This window comes from Thalassophryne amazonica, chromosome 9 (assembly GCF_902500255.1).
Source record: "Thalassophryne amazonica chromosome 9, fThaAma1.1, whole genome shotgun sequence".
Taxonomy (NCBI): Eukaryota; Metazoa; Chordata; class Actinopteri; order Batrachoidiformes; family Batrachoididae; genus Thalassophryne; species Thalassophryne amazonica.
The window spans coordinates 70,382,677-70,399,224 of NC_047111.1; positions in this window are offsets into that span (position 1 = coordinate 70,382,677).

Below are 16,548 nucleotides of genomic sequence, written 5' to 3' on the forward strand. Positions count from 1 at the left end.
TGAATTGGACACAAAATCTGTGCCTCTTAAAAGGGTCATATTGTGAAAAATTACATTTTGACACATGTTGGTAGTTGATTATGAGATGTGATTCATGGTAAGCATCCTGAAAATACCACAATTCTTTGGTTGTTTATGTAGAAACTGCTGCTGAAAGATTTATCCTTGAAATGGTCCATTTTAGAATTCTGTGACATATGTCATGGACAAGCCCATATCTCTGTTGGAGACAAAGAGAGGTCTATATTAGCTTTCTGAATTCTATGACCCCTTTAAGAGAATTACAACCCCAATTCCAATGAAGTTGGGACATTGTGTGAAATGTAAATAAAAACAGAAAATAATAATTTGAAAATCCTCTTCAACCTATATTCAGTTGAATACACCATAAAGACAAGATATTTAATGTTCAAACTGATAAGCTTTATTGTTTTTGTGCAAATATTTGCTCATTTTGAAATGGATGCCTGTAACACGTTTCAAAAAAGTTGGGACAGTGGTATGTTTACCACTGTGTATCCTTTCCTTCTAACTACACTCAATAAGTGTTTGGGAACTGACAGTAATGGTGAGTGTCATGATTGGGTATAAAAGGAGCATCCCCAAAAGGCTCAGCATTTCACAAGCAAAGATGGGGTGAAGATCACCACTTTGTGAACAACTGCATGAAAAAATAGTCCAACAGTTTAAGAACAATGTTTCTCAACGTTCAATTGCAAAGAATTTAGGCATTCCATCATCTACAGTCCATAATATAATGAGAAGATTCCGAGAATCTGGAGAATTTTCTACACGTAAGTGGCAAGGCCGAAAACCAACATTGAATGCCTGTGACATTCGATCCCTCAGGCAGTACTGCATTACCCTCTGGGGCCGACGTCGTCATATATTTTGGCTAAGACCAAGCTTTACTAAATTCTAAATAACTTTTTAATGATATGAGATAGAAACTTTTTTTGCTGAAAAGTTAACTCCACGGACGTTTGAGCCAGCCATCAGCCATCTTTGTACTCCTCATAGAAGCTGTGTGATGACATGCGCAATGTGAGTGTCCAATCGAAATTGGTTCACCTTCACATGGTTTTCCAAAATCCAATCATAGGGCAGATTTTCCTCACATGAAAAGCCAAATATCGTTTTCAGGAGTGATATGTTACTAGTTGGCCCCTTTGAATAGTCCCCTGGGTGCTCCAATGAGTACATACTATTGGGCTCCAAATGCACCCTGCGCCATTATGCACAGCAATCAGTGAAAGCACACGGAGCAGACACAGAGCCTCTGATGACAATCTCACATGCTCAAACAAAGAGTGTGTAACTATCAGGATTGCTCCACTAGTTTGCATGTGAATGTTACTGGATAACTCTGTTGCTTTTTCGGCATAAAGTACTGTTTACCATATGAATGGAGCGAGGGGGAGGGCCGCTCCTCAGACTGTCAGGAGCCAAAGTGGGCCAAAGTGTGAAAGAAAGCTGCACAGAACACTCCAAAACACAATAGAAGTAGAAGAAATATTGTTCAAAATGTGCATTTGTGTTTATTGTTTGAACCTTTTTGTTGTACAGTCTTTCACACAAGACCTCAAATTACCTTTATGAAGTGTCAAAACAGTTGTTTATTATAGTTTGCTGTGTGTTTTGAATAAATGTGTGTGGAAAATTATTTTCTGGTTTACTTTTTCCTTTCTTATTTTTGATTGTAAATCTTTATTACACTTATAAAACACAACAAAAGCATATATATTATGAAAGCTCAGGTTGTCCTGAAAAAAAGAGAAATAAAACTTGATTGTGGGATGCAGGGAGCTGTTAAAAGCAATAATAAAACATTTATGCCAGGCGAGTGAACTGTCCAAAAAATGCCCTCGGACCCCAGAGGGTTAAAAATCGACATCATTGTGTAAAGGATCTTACCGCATGGGCTCAGGAACACTTCAGAAAACCACTGTCAGTGAACACAGTTTGTTGCTACATCTACAAGTGCAAGTTAAAACTCTACCATGCAAAGCGAAAGCCATACATCAACAACATCCAGAAATGTTGCTGCCTTCTCTGGGCCCAAGATCATTTGAAATGGACAGACGCAAAGTGGAAAAGTGTGCTGTGGTCTGATGAGTCCACATTTCAAATTGTTTTTGGAAATCATGGACGTTGTGTCCTCCAGACAAAAGAGGAAAAAGACCATCCATATTGTTACCAGTGCAAAGTTCAAAAGCCAGCACCTGTGATGGTATGGGGGTGTGTTAGTGCCCATGACATGGCCAACTTACACATCTGTGATGGCACCATCAATGCTGAAAGGTACATCCAGCTTTTGGAGCAACACATGCTGCCATCCAAGCAACGTCTTTTTCAGGGACGTCCCTGCTTATTTCATCAAGACAATGCCAAGCCACATTCTGCACGTGTTACAACAGCGTGGCTTCATACTAATAGAGTGCGGGTACTAGACTGGCCTGCCTGCAGTCCAGACCTGTCGCCCATTGAAAATGTGTGGCGCATTATGAAGCACAAAATATGACAACGGAGACCCTGGACTGTTGAACAACTGAAGTTGTACATCAAGCAAGAATGGGAAAGAATTCCACCTACAAAACTTTAACAATTAGTGTCCTTAGTTCGCTTATTGAGTGTTGTTAGAAGGAAAGATGATGTAACAAAGTGGCAAACATACCACTGTCCCAGCTTTTTGGAAATGTGTTGCAGGCATTAATTTAAAAATAAGGACATATTTGTACAAAAACACTCATGTTCATCAGTTTGAACATTAAATATCTTGTTTTTATGGTGGATTCAGTTGAATATAGGTTGAATAGGAGTTGCAAATCATTGTATTCTGTTTTTATTTACATTTTACACAACGTCCCAACTTCATTGGAATTGGGGCTGGTTGTCCAAAATATATAGATTGTTGTCTGGAGGTCTGTGACTGTAGCTCATATCTGTATTTTCATCTCAGGGTACCTATCAACCATTTTGTGTTACACTGTTGTCAGACGTCCTTGCAGTTTATTAGCTGCCATATGAGGTTGACTAAAGACATTTCAAAGGGATATTTTGTAAATTAGTTTTAGTATGTTTTTTAATGTGGTATATTGTTATTGTACATGTATTCTGATGTGTTTTTATTGCATCTGAATCCCATACAAAGCAGATTATGCTGAACCTCCATTAACTCTGTCTGCAAAGTATTGCAAAGTGCATCAAAAGCTTCCTCAGAGAGCTTCTATATACGTGAGCATGCCAGGAATGTCGCTAAAAGTTGACTGTATGCTGTAAAACCTAAGAAGATAATCCAGCTGAAATAATTTGAGGACACTGATTACCAAAGTTATTTTCATTTGCACACCTGATTTGCACATAAAAATTAAACAAAAGAAAATTAAGGTTTTAATTTAATGCTATTTCACCATAATCAACTTTAATATTTCAAATTCAGTGTCTAAGGGCCCTGTCCCACTGGGGAGAGGATTAATTGCGCATGAATTGAGTATACAAATTACAGGCGTTAGTTGTCGTCCACAACAAAAATGGCCAAAAATGACAAATGTCCTAGTATGAATTACGGATATATTAATAATATACAGTGAATATATGATGAACAATCATGGTTATATAATGGATGTAGTGAGGAAACTGATCCGACACATTGAGATTATCACGGCAGTATTACGGGTGTATTATGAATGCATCGCGCACGTGTTGTGCTTGCACGGCATCTGCATTGCGGTCATAAAAGAAGCTCACTCGGGCCTTTTGGCATCACTATTCACACCAACAATACAGTCTCTGGAGCATTTGCTGGACTTGGACAAGTTGATCACAGAGTTAATGTTCATGTTGTCATGCGAGGGTTAACTGTTCATGAGTTTGGGGGGGGGGGTGGTGTGAGACAGCGGTTATTTTTTTGAGAGAGAGAGAGAGTGTGTCACAGAAAACAGACTTCAGCGTGAGTTGTGGCTAAACAGCAACTCTTCCTTTTGTTGGTGTTAAATAAAAGTCCTGGAGGAGACGTGATTGCAGCAGCTATTACGTCTTTGCGGATCTACACAGCCGGAACGGCATTGACTGGCAGGTATGTCGCTTTCTGCCATATATAGTACTTTGGGTTTACGTGACGTGTTTGTTATGCATTCACAGATTGTCCGCAAATCAGCTGCAAAGCAGATGTAATAAAACGCTTTATTCGTGGCCAATCTGTATGCAGTCCACAAAATCCACAATCCAGGCCAGAGAGAAAACTGACCCACCTTTCGTCAAAAAAGTGACAGCTGCCAATCAAAATCGGCCACGTCACTAAGCCCCGCCCCCTCTATGACGTCATAGCCAATCAGAATCGATGACGTCACTATGTCCCGCCCCTAAGCCCCTCCCCTAGTCCCGCCTCCAAGCCCCGCCCCTTATGACGTCACAGCCAATCATAATCGATGACGTCATTATGCCCCGCCCCTAAGCCCCGCCCCTGATCCCGCCTCCGAGCCCCCGCCCCTTATGACGTCACATCCAATCAGAGTCGATGACGTCAGTATGCCCCGCCCCTAAGCCCCGCCCCCAGCTCCTCCCCTAGTTCCGCCCCTGGCTCCTCCCCTAGCCCCACCCCCAAGCTCCTCCCCTAACCCCGGCCAAGCACCGCCTCCAAGCCATACCTCCCCTCCCACCCAGGGTCTAATATTTTAATGTCATTTTATTTCATGAATTAAAGAACGATTAAAAATACCTAGATCTTTTTAATGTATTAAAGAATTAACTAATTCTGAAATAATTAAACATAAATCACTGTCTATTATTTAATGACCCTTTAATATCTTTAATTCTTAAATTATTACGTTTCCTTTTCTGTTTTTAATTCGTAAATTAAAGAAGGGGAACAAATACCCGTCTCTCTCGGCTGTAAGTCTTTGCAGCAAGACGGTCAAATACCCACGCATAGAGCCGCTCGCGGAAACATGACCCCACGGCTGTAAAACCTGTTGCAGACGCTGTGTCTGTGTGAGTGCGTGTGTGTGTGCGTGTGTGTGTGTGTGTGTGTGTGTGTGTGTGTGTGTGTGTGTGGCGGGACACCCGCTGAGCGGAGATGCTGCCCCCGAGGTGATGAACCCGAAGAACAATAAACAATGCTCCTTATCACTCACGCCAGATGATGTTTTCTTTTAAGATATTAGCCGATCGATCATGGGGCGCGGGACACCCGCTGAGCGGAGATGCTGCCCCGAGCCCGAACAATAAACAATGCTCCTTATCACTTACGTCCCTGGGAACGAGTCAGCGAGCATTTCCACTACGACCGGTGAAGAGTGAAGATGCCTGGACCCCCAGCTATGGGTATAAAATAGAATAAATTTGCGGAAAAAATCCTGGAAAACCATGTTGTTAATTAAGTTTTCTTGTCTTCGAGCAGAGTGCGAAAACCGCATCAGCTTTCAGGGTAAGTGATTTAAGTAATCTGTTTTGATAGAAATGAGTGTTTTTAAATGATGCACGCCGTCTGAAACTGTTTTTTTTATTTTTTTTTAGACAAAACCACGCAGACGGTCCAGAGCGCGTTCGGACCCGTCCTCGGTAATATATTTGAAATAGTACAGAATATCCGCTTGCGAGGGTGATGCTTTGTATTCATTTATTTATGTTAATTCTAGAAATCAAGTCAGAGCCCCCTGAAGAAGTTCGAAGGCTGGAAGCCCCGACTTCACCACGCAGATGTAAGTACAGCGATCGAGATTAAATCACGATTAAAACTCTGGAATAACCCGATTTTTTCTGTCACAGCCCATGGAGAAGCGGGTCAGTGGGAGAGACCCGTAAAACGATCCGCGGATGTACACGGTAAGGAGTCGGAGTTTATGTATTTATTTATTTAAATATTTAATAACTAACGATTTTCTCTTTTTTCAGCACGCGGTGGAGGGAGACCGTCTATTTTCCACAGAGACGCAAGGCTCGAAGATATTCTGAGCTGGGATTAACCTCATCACGCAACTTTCTTGAAAATGTGTAGTCTGTTTTATTTTTTTATTTTTTCTCTTATTCCGATGGAACGGGAGAATTCATTTTGAAGAGGTATATTAACTGAATTTCTTGAGGTAGATTCTTCCTGCTACAGATTTTAAAAGATGGAAGGAGAGAATTCACATCGGGAAAATAACTTCGGACGTGTATTGGATTTAAACGCTTCAATAATCGACTCAGCGGGGAGCGCTCCTGGAGCAGATGGTCCATTACCCGAGGCGTTAAATTCGCCGCCTCAAAATAACATCGAGTCCGGAGAGAGACTTTTAAGCCGTGTTCGTTTAACACCGTTAAATGAGGCTCTTAACAATTTAGCGGCTGAACGAGAATCGGAAGAAATTAACCCCTACATCATTTCTGCGATTAACGCTATAAATTCGACGGTCCAGTCTGATACTGAAGAGCCCCCTGACCCCCCGCACACCTCACCTCCAGACGAGTCCGGTCCCGCGGCGTTGAACCAGGTACGTCTGACTCCGTTAAATAACGCCGTAAACCTCCTCGCGTGTGAAGTTAATCCTCACGTCCAATCCGCGGTGGATGAATTAAATCAAACGCCTAACGACGCTCGCGCTTTTTCACCTTTAAGAAGTCCCTCCCCGCGCAATGCGCGCGGAGAAGAGGTTTTAAACAGAGCTCGTTTAACCCCGATAAACGCGGCGATCTCTGTTTTGATGGAAGACGGAGATGATGCACGACCGGGACCCAGCCGACACTCTCCCATGACGGGTGGTGGGGCTGCTAACGTCATCAGGAGACCTGCTTTTAACAATATCGAAATCAGGCTGCCTCTCAATTTCCAGCGCGCCGACGAAATTCCCGACTACGCGGAATTTTACCGTAACATCGTAGGGGCTCTTCATAACTCGGTCGAAAAGGCTTTAACACACGCCAGGGCCGGGGACTTTATCCAAATGGAGATTCGTGGGGACTCAGTCTACAACGAGGCCGCTTTGATCAGCTCATATAACGACGCTGGCGATGTGACGGGCTTCCAAAATCTGTTAGAACGATTGATACAATCAAATTCCAACGTTTTAGCCGACGAGTCTCTGGAATTAGTGGTTCAAGTCATCCGCAACCAGAACGGCGCGGGGAAGCGCAGAATAGATGACCTCCTCCATCACGAGGTTCTGAGGAAAAAATCCAAATGCCTTAATATCGTGTATAATCCTGACAACAGTTTATGTTTCGCGATAAACCTCGTTCAGTTATTGAATCCTCATCTGAGTACGCACGAGGCGGAGCAGCGCGGACTGGCGTTACAAAATAGCGTCGGATTAACGGAAGCTACGCCGGTATCTTTAGAGCAGGTGGGAAAATTTGAAAACGCTCTGGGTTGTAAAATTGTGGTGTTTTTCAGAGCCTAAGGGGAGAGAAAGCTGACAAAATTCCAGACAGGAATACCGGCGCAGCAGAAAACTCTTTTCGTTTTTCTGTTTAATAATCATTTTTACGGAATCATCGATTTAAAGAGATTTTTGGGAGTGAAATATGTATGTAAGTTTTGCTTTGAGGGGTACAATAACCATGCCTCCCATAATTGTCCGTCATATTGTAAAATTTGTGAATCCACGCAGTGTTATGAGAAAAATAACCCTGTATTCTGCAGCGAATGTAACAAGGAGTGTCGCTCTCCCACCTGTTACAGCCTGCATAAACAGCCGAAGTATCGTCCTTCCGCCGGTAAGTTCGTTAATGTGTGTGATAACAGAAAAAAATGCTCTCGATGTAAACGTGAGTATTACATAGCGTTTTCTAAAAACAGCGCTCCGCACGTGTGTAAGCAGAAGAGGTGTCATATATGCGGCGAGGCTCTCCAGGAGCCGAGCGAGGGTCACCTCTGCTATATGACCCCGCTCAAAGCTGAAGAGACGCATTCAGAGAAATACGTTTTTTATGATTTTGAAACGTATGTCGATAATAACGGGGAACACGTACCGTTTTACGTCAGCGCTGTAACAAAGACGGGTGATTTTTGGAGCGCATGGGGGACAGACTGCGTAGCCCGCTTCTTTAAACATTTTAGAACGAGAAAATTCAAAGAATACGTGTTCATCGCTCACAACTCAAAAGGTTTTGACGGCTATTTGCTTCTAAAGTATTTAGTCCAGCAGGGCGTAACCCCCGCTGTGATTATGACCGGGAGTAAACTATTACTCATGACAGACGCCGCCTTTAAACAGAAATATATAGATTCGTTATCTTTCCTTACAATGCGCTTATCTCAGATGCCTAAAGCCCTGGGGATCCGGCTGAAAGACGAAATCATCCGCAAAGGTTACTTTCCGCACCTGTTCAGTTCAGAAAAAAATCTGAACTATGTCGGTCCGTACCCTGACTCAGCGGCTTACGGGGTCGCAAATATGTCAGAGGGAGAAAGAGAGGAATTTAACGCGTGGTACGTGCGGAAAAAAAACGCAATTTTCGATTTTAAAGCCGAGGCCGTTATGTATTGTGATAACGACACAAAAATCTTGGCTGCAGCCTGCTCCAAATTTATGTCTGAATTCATCGCTGAAACACTCGTGGATCCTTTTACCTGCGTTACAATCGCCTCGGCGTGTATGAAAGTCTTCCAAACTAACTTTCTTGCTCCAAAAACGCTGGCGATCCCCTCCGCCGACAATTATAGAACGAGGCATAAAAAATATTCGGACGTGGCCGTGCAATGGTTAGAATGGGTTGCTGAGACGCAAAACATTATCATCGATCATGCTCTAAACAGGGGCGAGAAAAAATAGGAGGTTATTATGTTGATGGGTATGCTCAGATTGACGGCCGGATAAAAGTGTGGGAGTTTCTCGGATGTTTTTACCACGGGTGTGCAAGGTGTTTTACACAGCATGAAATAAACCCTCTCACAAACACCTCATTTGGAGAGCTCCACGCAGCGTGTCAGAAAAAATAGCCTTTCTGCGGGCTATGCCGGGCGTCACCCTCAACGTAATTTGGGAGCATCAATGGCTTGAAATGAGGCTGAGGGATGAGAGCGTTCGGTGTTTCCTCGCCCGCAGGGGGTTACCGCCGCCCCTCGAACCTCGCGACGCTTTATACGGCGGTCGGACTTGCGCGGCCCGTCTGAGGTACACGGCTGAGCAAGATGAGACGGTCTATTACGTCGACGTGACCTCGCTGTATCCTTACGTTAACGTAAATTTCACATATCCCACGGGGCATCCGGAAATTATAGAGAGAAATTTCAGAGACCCCAGGACTTATTTCGGGCTCATCAAAGCCATCGTGTACCCGCCCCAGGGGCTAAAATTCCCCGTCCTCCCACACAGAACTCCTCACGGTAAACTGGTGTTTACTCTGTGTCGCACCTGCGCTGATGAAAATAATCAAGCTGCAGCGTGCACACACAGTCAGCAGCAGAGAGCTCTGTCTGGGACTTGGACGACCCCGGAATTCCACAAAGCTCTGGATACAGGCTATGCTGTAGCTAAGATTTTTGAAGTCTGGCATTTTGAGGAAAAAAGTGATAAAATCTTTGAGGGGTACATAAACACCTTCTTAAAACACAAGCAGGAAGCCTCTGGTTTCCCTCCCGAATTTGATAAAGACTCCGAGAGCAGAGAAAAATACATCACGGACTACTGGCTGAATCAGAAGATTCGTTTAGACCCAGAAAAAATCAGTCACAATCCGGCAAAACGTCAGATGGCTAAGATCTGCCTCAACTCCTTCTGGGGGAAATTCGCCCAGAGGGCAAATCTGACGCAGACCGCGCTCGTTAAAAATGCTGACGATCTGTTCAGGTATCTGTTTTCTGAAGAGTACGAGGTCACATATCTAACATTCCTCAGCAGTCAGGCGGCTATGGTTCAATGGAGGTACGGCCCGCGGCACGTCAGCCGACCGGGTAAAACCGTCAATATTTTCATCGCGGCGTTTACAACGGCGTACGCGCGTTTGACCTTGTACGGTTTTATGGAGGCTGTGGCAAATCCTGACAGGATTCTGTATTATGATACCGATAGCCTGATTTACGTTTGTAGGCGGGGTGAAACCCCGCTGCCTACCGGTAATTATCTGGGGCAGCTCACCGACGAGTTGAACGGCGACGTCATCACAGAGTTTGCAGCGGCGGGACCTAAAAGTTACACATATAAAACCGCACGAGGTAAAACGGTCATGCGTGTGAAGGGGATCACTCAAACCCACGAAAGCTGTCAGAAAATAAACTTTGACAGCGTCAAAGATCTGGTCGAGGGTTATATAAAAGATCCCGCCCTCGCTGCATCTATCATAACGCCGCAGCAGGGAATTAAACGTCATAAAAGCAGTTTCAGTTTGACAAACGTGTCATTTCAAAAATCCTTCAGGGTGGTGTATGACAAGCGGCGTCTTTTAAAGGACGGGGAAACCGAACCGTTCGGATTTTGAAACATGTCTCACTCTGGAAATACGGTGGAGATTGACCCCAGACTTCAGCTCCCATTCTCCTGTCTCATCGTTGGACCGAGTGGTTCGGGAAAGACTGTGTTTGTGAAAACATTGCTGGAAAATTGTAGCCACGCTATGAGACATGTGCCTGACAACATTGTATGGCTGTATACGTCTGAACAACCTCTGTATTCTGAACTGAAGAATAAAAATATTAAATTTGTAAGAGGACTCCCTGACTCATTTCTGGACGACAGCCTTTTCCCTGAAGGTCAGAGCCATCTGGTTATTTTGGACGATCTCATCTTTCAAGCAACGGATCATCCTGAAGTTGTAAGAATTTTCACCCAGTACAGACATCACCGGAATATGAGCGTCATCATGATCACACAGAACGTGTTTCATAAAGGGAAATACAGTCGAACCATCAGTTTGAATTGTAATTATATGGTGCTGTTTAAAAATCCCAGAGACAAGTTACAGATGAACATTCTGGCTCAGCAAATGTTTCCCGCAGAAAACAATTTTTTTGGAGGCACTTGATGATGCTACGAGCGTACCTTACGGGTATTTATTACTGGATTGCACGCAGGAGTGTCCAGATCAGTTCAGACTGAGATCGGGATTACTCCCGCACGAGTGGCCCACAGTTTATTTACAGAAAGATAAACGGATATGAGCTCTCTTTTAAAAAGGAACGCCCCCGCTCTTAAAGCGCTAATCAGAGCCGGGGCGAGGGAGCGTCACCACAGCCTGAAGACCTGCAGGGCGGAGCTTCTGAAAACTTTATCCGAGATCGCTTTGAATATATTAAAGGGGAATATCGCCTTGAGCGACTCTCAATTCCGGGCCTTGAAAAAACGAAAAAGAGTTTTACGTCTTCTGGCCGACAGAAAAACCAGTTATAAAAAGAAGCGGGGAGCGCTGATTCAGACGGGCGGCTTTCTCCTGCCTCTGCTCGCCGCGGCCCTGCCCGTTATAACGAGTCTAATAGTACCCAGAGGATAATGGCGTTCAAAGCGGCGCAAAAGATGTTTTTACTCACTCCACAGCAGATGCTTCAACTCAGTCATTCCGTTCCGCCGAGCGGAAATAACATCAGACAAACGGCGGAAAATGATTTAGACTCGCGAATGCGAGGTATACTGGAAGAACGTACTCACTCTCCTTATGAAAAAATTAAAAAGTATGAGGCTCTGCTGCAGCGCTATTTAACCCTGATCAAGCAGGGGGAACTCGAATCACGCGTTTCACCCCCGCAAGAGACTCGCGTCGCTAAGCAACCTGAGGAGGAGGGGGTGGAGGAGGAGGAGGAGGAGGATGAGACTGTCACAGAGGTCCTGAAGAATATCCCCTCCAGAGAGCGTAGAAACGCTGAATATATTATGAGGAAATTATCGAAGGGTGATACGCGCTGGAGTCCGTCGGGGGAATTTATTTACAAGGGGAAAGTCGTGAGGGGGTCTCACGCCATAGATCTTATGAAACATCTCGGATCCTCGTTCAAGAAATCAAGCCCTCCTACAGGCTGGGTGAAGTTCCTCAATATTTTACAGGAGCGGAACATCCCGGTGGCGTGCGTATCAAACCCGCAAGCCCGCGAGCAGCTTCAGAAGCTTAAAAAAGGCCGGAGCAGCTCGCCGGATGAATCCCTTCTTTTAACCGATTCGCCGGCCAGGAAGAAACTTAAGAAAAAAAAGACTTCCAACGCTGGGAAGGTTTCTCACCATAAAAGGAGGGTATCGAATTAAAAACTGACTGGATATTATGATCAAGATTCTTTAAAATACATCGCAGTCAGTCACGTTTTTGTATATTGTTACTAATAAAACACAGACTGAAACTCATCTCCGGCCTTCATCACTTTTATTCGGTATACGGTTTAAAAAACAACTTTCAACACTTCTCTACTTAATAACAACGATGCAAAAACATTAAAGGTATGATCGGGGGTGCATTTTCTACACATTCGGAACATTTTTCACAAAAAACACATAAAAAAAAATCAAAGGTCAAAGCTTCTTTCTACGTTTAAAAACGGGGGTTTACATCATGCAAACGCGATAAAACTTTAAAGGTATGATCGGAAGGCCGCTCTCACACATCCACCCCGTTTTCAGGCGAAAAAAAACATAAAAAAAATTTAGGATCAAAGATTAACACTTCTTTCTGTACTTAATAACAATGTTTTAAAGCGTGCAAACGCGATAAAACTTTAAAGGTATGTTCGGAAGGCCGCTCTCACACATCCACCCCGTTTTCAGGCGAAAAAAAACACATAAAAAAAATCAAAGGTCAAAGGTCAAAGCTTCTTTCTACGTTTAAAAACGGGGGTTTACATTATGCAAACGCGTTTAAAACTTTAAAGGTATGTTCGGAAGGCCGCTCTCACACATCCACCCCGTTTTCAGGCGAAAAAAAAACACATACAAAAATCAAAGGTCAAAGGTCAAAGCTTCTTTCTACGTTTAAAACGGAGGCTTACATTATGCAAACGCGTTAAAACTTTAAAGGTATGATCGGAAGGCCGCTCTCACACATCCACCCCGTTTTCAGGCGAAAAAAAACACATACAAAAATCAAAGGTCAAAGGTCAAAGCTTCTTTCTACGTTTAAAAACGGAGGTTTACATTATGCAAACGCGTTAAAACTTTAAAGGTATGATCGGAAGGCCGCTCTCACACATCCACCCCGTTTTCAGGCGAAAAAAAAAACACATACAAAAAATCAAAGGTCAAAGCTTCTTTCTACGTTTAAAAACGGAGGTTTACATTATGCAAACGCGTTAAACTTTAAAGGTATGATCGGAAGGCCGCTCTCACACATCCACCCCGTTTTCAGGCGAAAAAAAACACATACAAAAATCAAAGGTCAAAGGTCAAGGCTTCTTTCTACATTTAAAAAACGGGGGTTTAAATTTCCAAACGCAATAAAACTTTAAAGGTATGATCGGGAGAGCGTTCTAAGACGGGGGTTACATTTTCACACGGAAAAACATAAAAAAATAGGAACGCCGGTTAACACAAGCCGTGACAATATTTAAACTCATGCAGAGGCCCTGCTAGCTGGTTACAGGAGGTATTGCAGCTTTTCTTAAGGCAATAACGATATCTTTTCACAAAATCAGAAACCAAATCATCGTTCGCGATAGTATTTTCGGAGTATAAAGACACCACGTCCCGGTACGACTTCCCACTGGCTCTGTTATACAGATAATACACGCAGTGTTGTCCGCATACGTCGGATAACTCGTGCTGAAGCTGCTTGTTGTGATACAGAATGTTTTTAACATCTGGGAGATTCTCCAGATATTGCAGGATGCTTTTAGGGTAGTAATCAAAGTCAGGGCTGAGGCCGAACGAGTCAAAAAATGTGGCTCGACCATTTTTTTCAACGGTGAGCGCTAACCAGTGTTCTCCCGGTAAATGTCTAGGGTGGGTGTTTACAATGAAATATACGGGAGGGCCCGGCTTGATCCGGAATAACTCGTCAGACGCAAAAACACCGGCAAACAGGTCTCCTATTAAGCCCCTCATAACTGCGTCCAATTCCAGGGTGTTCATCAGTAAAAATCCACAAGGACCTGTCGCTTGGAATTAATCTCCAGGAGAGAATCATAACACGCGTACACTATCAGCGTGGTGGTATGCGGAGTCGCGACTCTGAATCTCATTTCAAGTCGCAGGGTGCCTGTGGAGACGGGGCTCAGAGCGCCGCTGTCCTCCTCCGGGTTTAAATTGAAGACGTACAGCGCGTAGCCGCGCGCAAAATCCTCCCGGTCTATACAGAGAGGCTGGTCTTTGAGGTGTCGTCCAGTCGCGGTGTAGAGATTGTAAAACTCCCTGACAGAGAGTTCGTTGTTAAATTCAGGCTGGAAAGCTTTAGCCGGCAGCTGTCTCCCGTTTGACTGAGTGCGAGGTACTCCAGGTCATAGTGTGCAAATTCAAACGGGGACAGATCTCTTCTCCCACTGAATGCATTGTGATTCACCATACCCAGAACCACATATTTGGGCATGGTTCCTAAAAACAGGTTCTCCTGGTTGCATATCCTGGAATGGCTGGGGATCACGTAAGTCTTAACGTTGATTCGTGATAACGGGTACACGGCGTTCCCTTTCATGAGAGCCGCGGAGTGGCCCAATCTCACTGCAGGGGATACGGTGACTTTCTTAACGAATAGGGATGCGCCCAGAATTTTCAGCTTGAAAGTGGAGGCCGCCAGCCCCATCAGGCAGAAAGCATCGCTGGCTCGAATTAATTTAATTCTTAGATCAATGTTATTCAGAAGAAGCCTCTCGCAGAAAAATATGTCCGCGTGCAGCGGACCCTGAACTTGAAATTCACGCGATTCGGCGCTAAAGCGCGCTCTGCTCACGAGGCCTTTATTCGGGCCCGCGTCATCCACAGCGGTCGAATTGTGCTGACCCGGGGTGTCCTTGTAAAACAAACCGCCCGTGAACTGCGATTTCAATGAAGCGGGGGAAAAGTTCAGCAGCGTCTCAATCATTGCCCTGTACGGGTGCGTCGCGCTGGACTGGGAAATCAGCCGGTCACCCAGAGTCACGTCGACTTGTGAGAAAATCGTATTGAGAGGATAATTTATGACGCCCACGCGGGCGTCATTAGCCAGGTCAGTCCCGTCGGCGTTTGTAATTTTCATTCGCAGATAAAGCAGCGTATTATTGAGGTCTAAATACCTCTCACCGTCTCCGGGGATAAAAAACTCGATAGGGCCCATGTCCGTCAGGGCTGATAACGGGCTGACTTCAACGTATTGGCTTTGCTCGATGGACAGCTGGGTCCCGGGGACGGCGAATAAATCCAATTCGCTCATGGTGCATTCGGGGGAATTATTTCGCAAAAGAGACATTGTTTAAGAGAAAATATCCCCGGACAACCTCCTCTTCTTATGCTTCCTTCGAACTGTTCTGCTTTTTTCCGGGGGTCTTTCGCTTTTTAACTGTTTTGACCCGTTTCCCCGGGGGGCGTTTCCGGGGCCTTCTTGAGAGCACCATGATCCCGGACCCCCGCTGCTGCTCGGGCTCCTGACTCCGTCCGGCCCTCTCAACAACGCGGCTCACTACGTCGGAAGCGATGCTTCGGGCTGCGTTTTTCAGGTGAGGTTTGGCGATCGTGTATCCTTGTTTAATCAGCGGCGACACAAATTTGAACAGTTTCGAAAATATGTTCCCGAGCCCGCGCCCGTACATAACAGGAGCGCCGTGGAAGCCGTGAAGGCCATTCCCGACTTGATTTTCATAGTAAGGCACAAATCTATAAATGTCGGCTTTGTGCGCTGCCCCAGCCATTTTTTTTTTATCCCGCCGGTTTAAAATGTAATGTCACAACCACTTTACCGTATCTGAAATCCACCGTTTGATCTTGATCGCTTTTGATTTCGATGCGTATTGTCTCAATATGTCTTTTGGAGACCGGGATGTAATAAGCGGGGTTGAATTTCTTTGTAATTATTTCCCCGAAACGACCTCCAATTTCGAACGCTCGGAGGAGAGGAGCAAAAGCGTCACCCACCGCCTGAGGCTGTACAACGTCTGTATAACAGAACAGGTGATACATCCCTGCTTTTATATCGGGGTAGCGGGGACAGCTCGTGACCCCGGGTCCGCATCTCAGCCATTGATTAGGGTGCATCCCCAGCATGTACGCCGTCGGGGCTTCAAAATATACCTGGCTGGTACCGTCTCCTTCCCACAGAAACTTTTTCTGGATATCGTCATATTTTAAAGTCAGATTCGGATCTATAGTCTTCAAACGAGGGTTTATCAGCCCTGCAATAACCTCAAAGTTATCATAATATCCCGTGTCAAAATATCGCGAGTGAACGGCGAGTTTGTTCTTGCCCGTAATTTTCATCACCTGGAACGTACAGGAAGGCTTTTCCGGGATATTTAACCAGGTGTGCGGATAACAAATTTCCGTCAGCGCCACATCCCAGTCACCCTCTAGATCCAGGTGTCGAGCCAAGTCCACCTGGTAGCATGAAATTGTGTTGTCCGGGAATACTTTTAGGCTGGCGTTTGAAGGCAGAGTCATATAAAATCCGTGTTTCAGATCCCGATCCATTTCTCATATGTCGGTTGAAGATGGAAGTTCTCATATTTATACGGCCATCAGCTGGTCCGCGGGAACC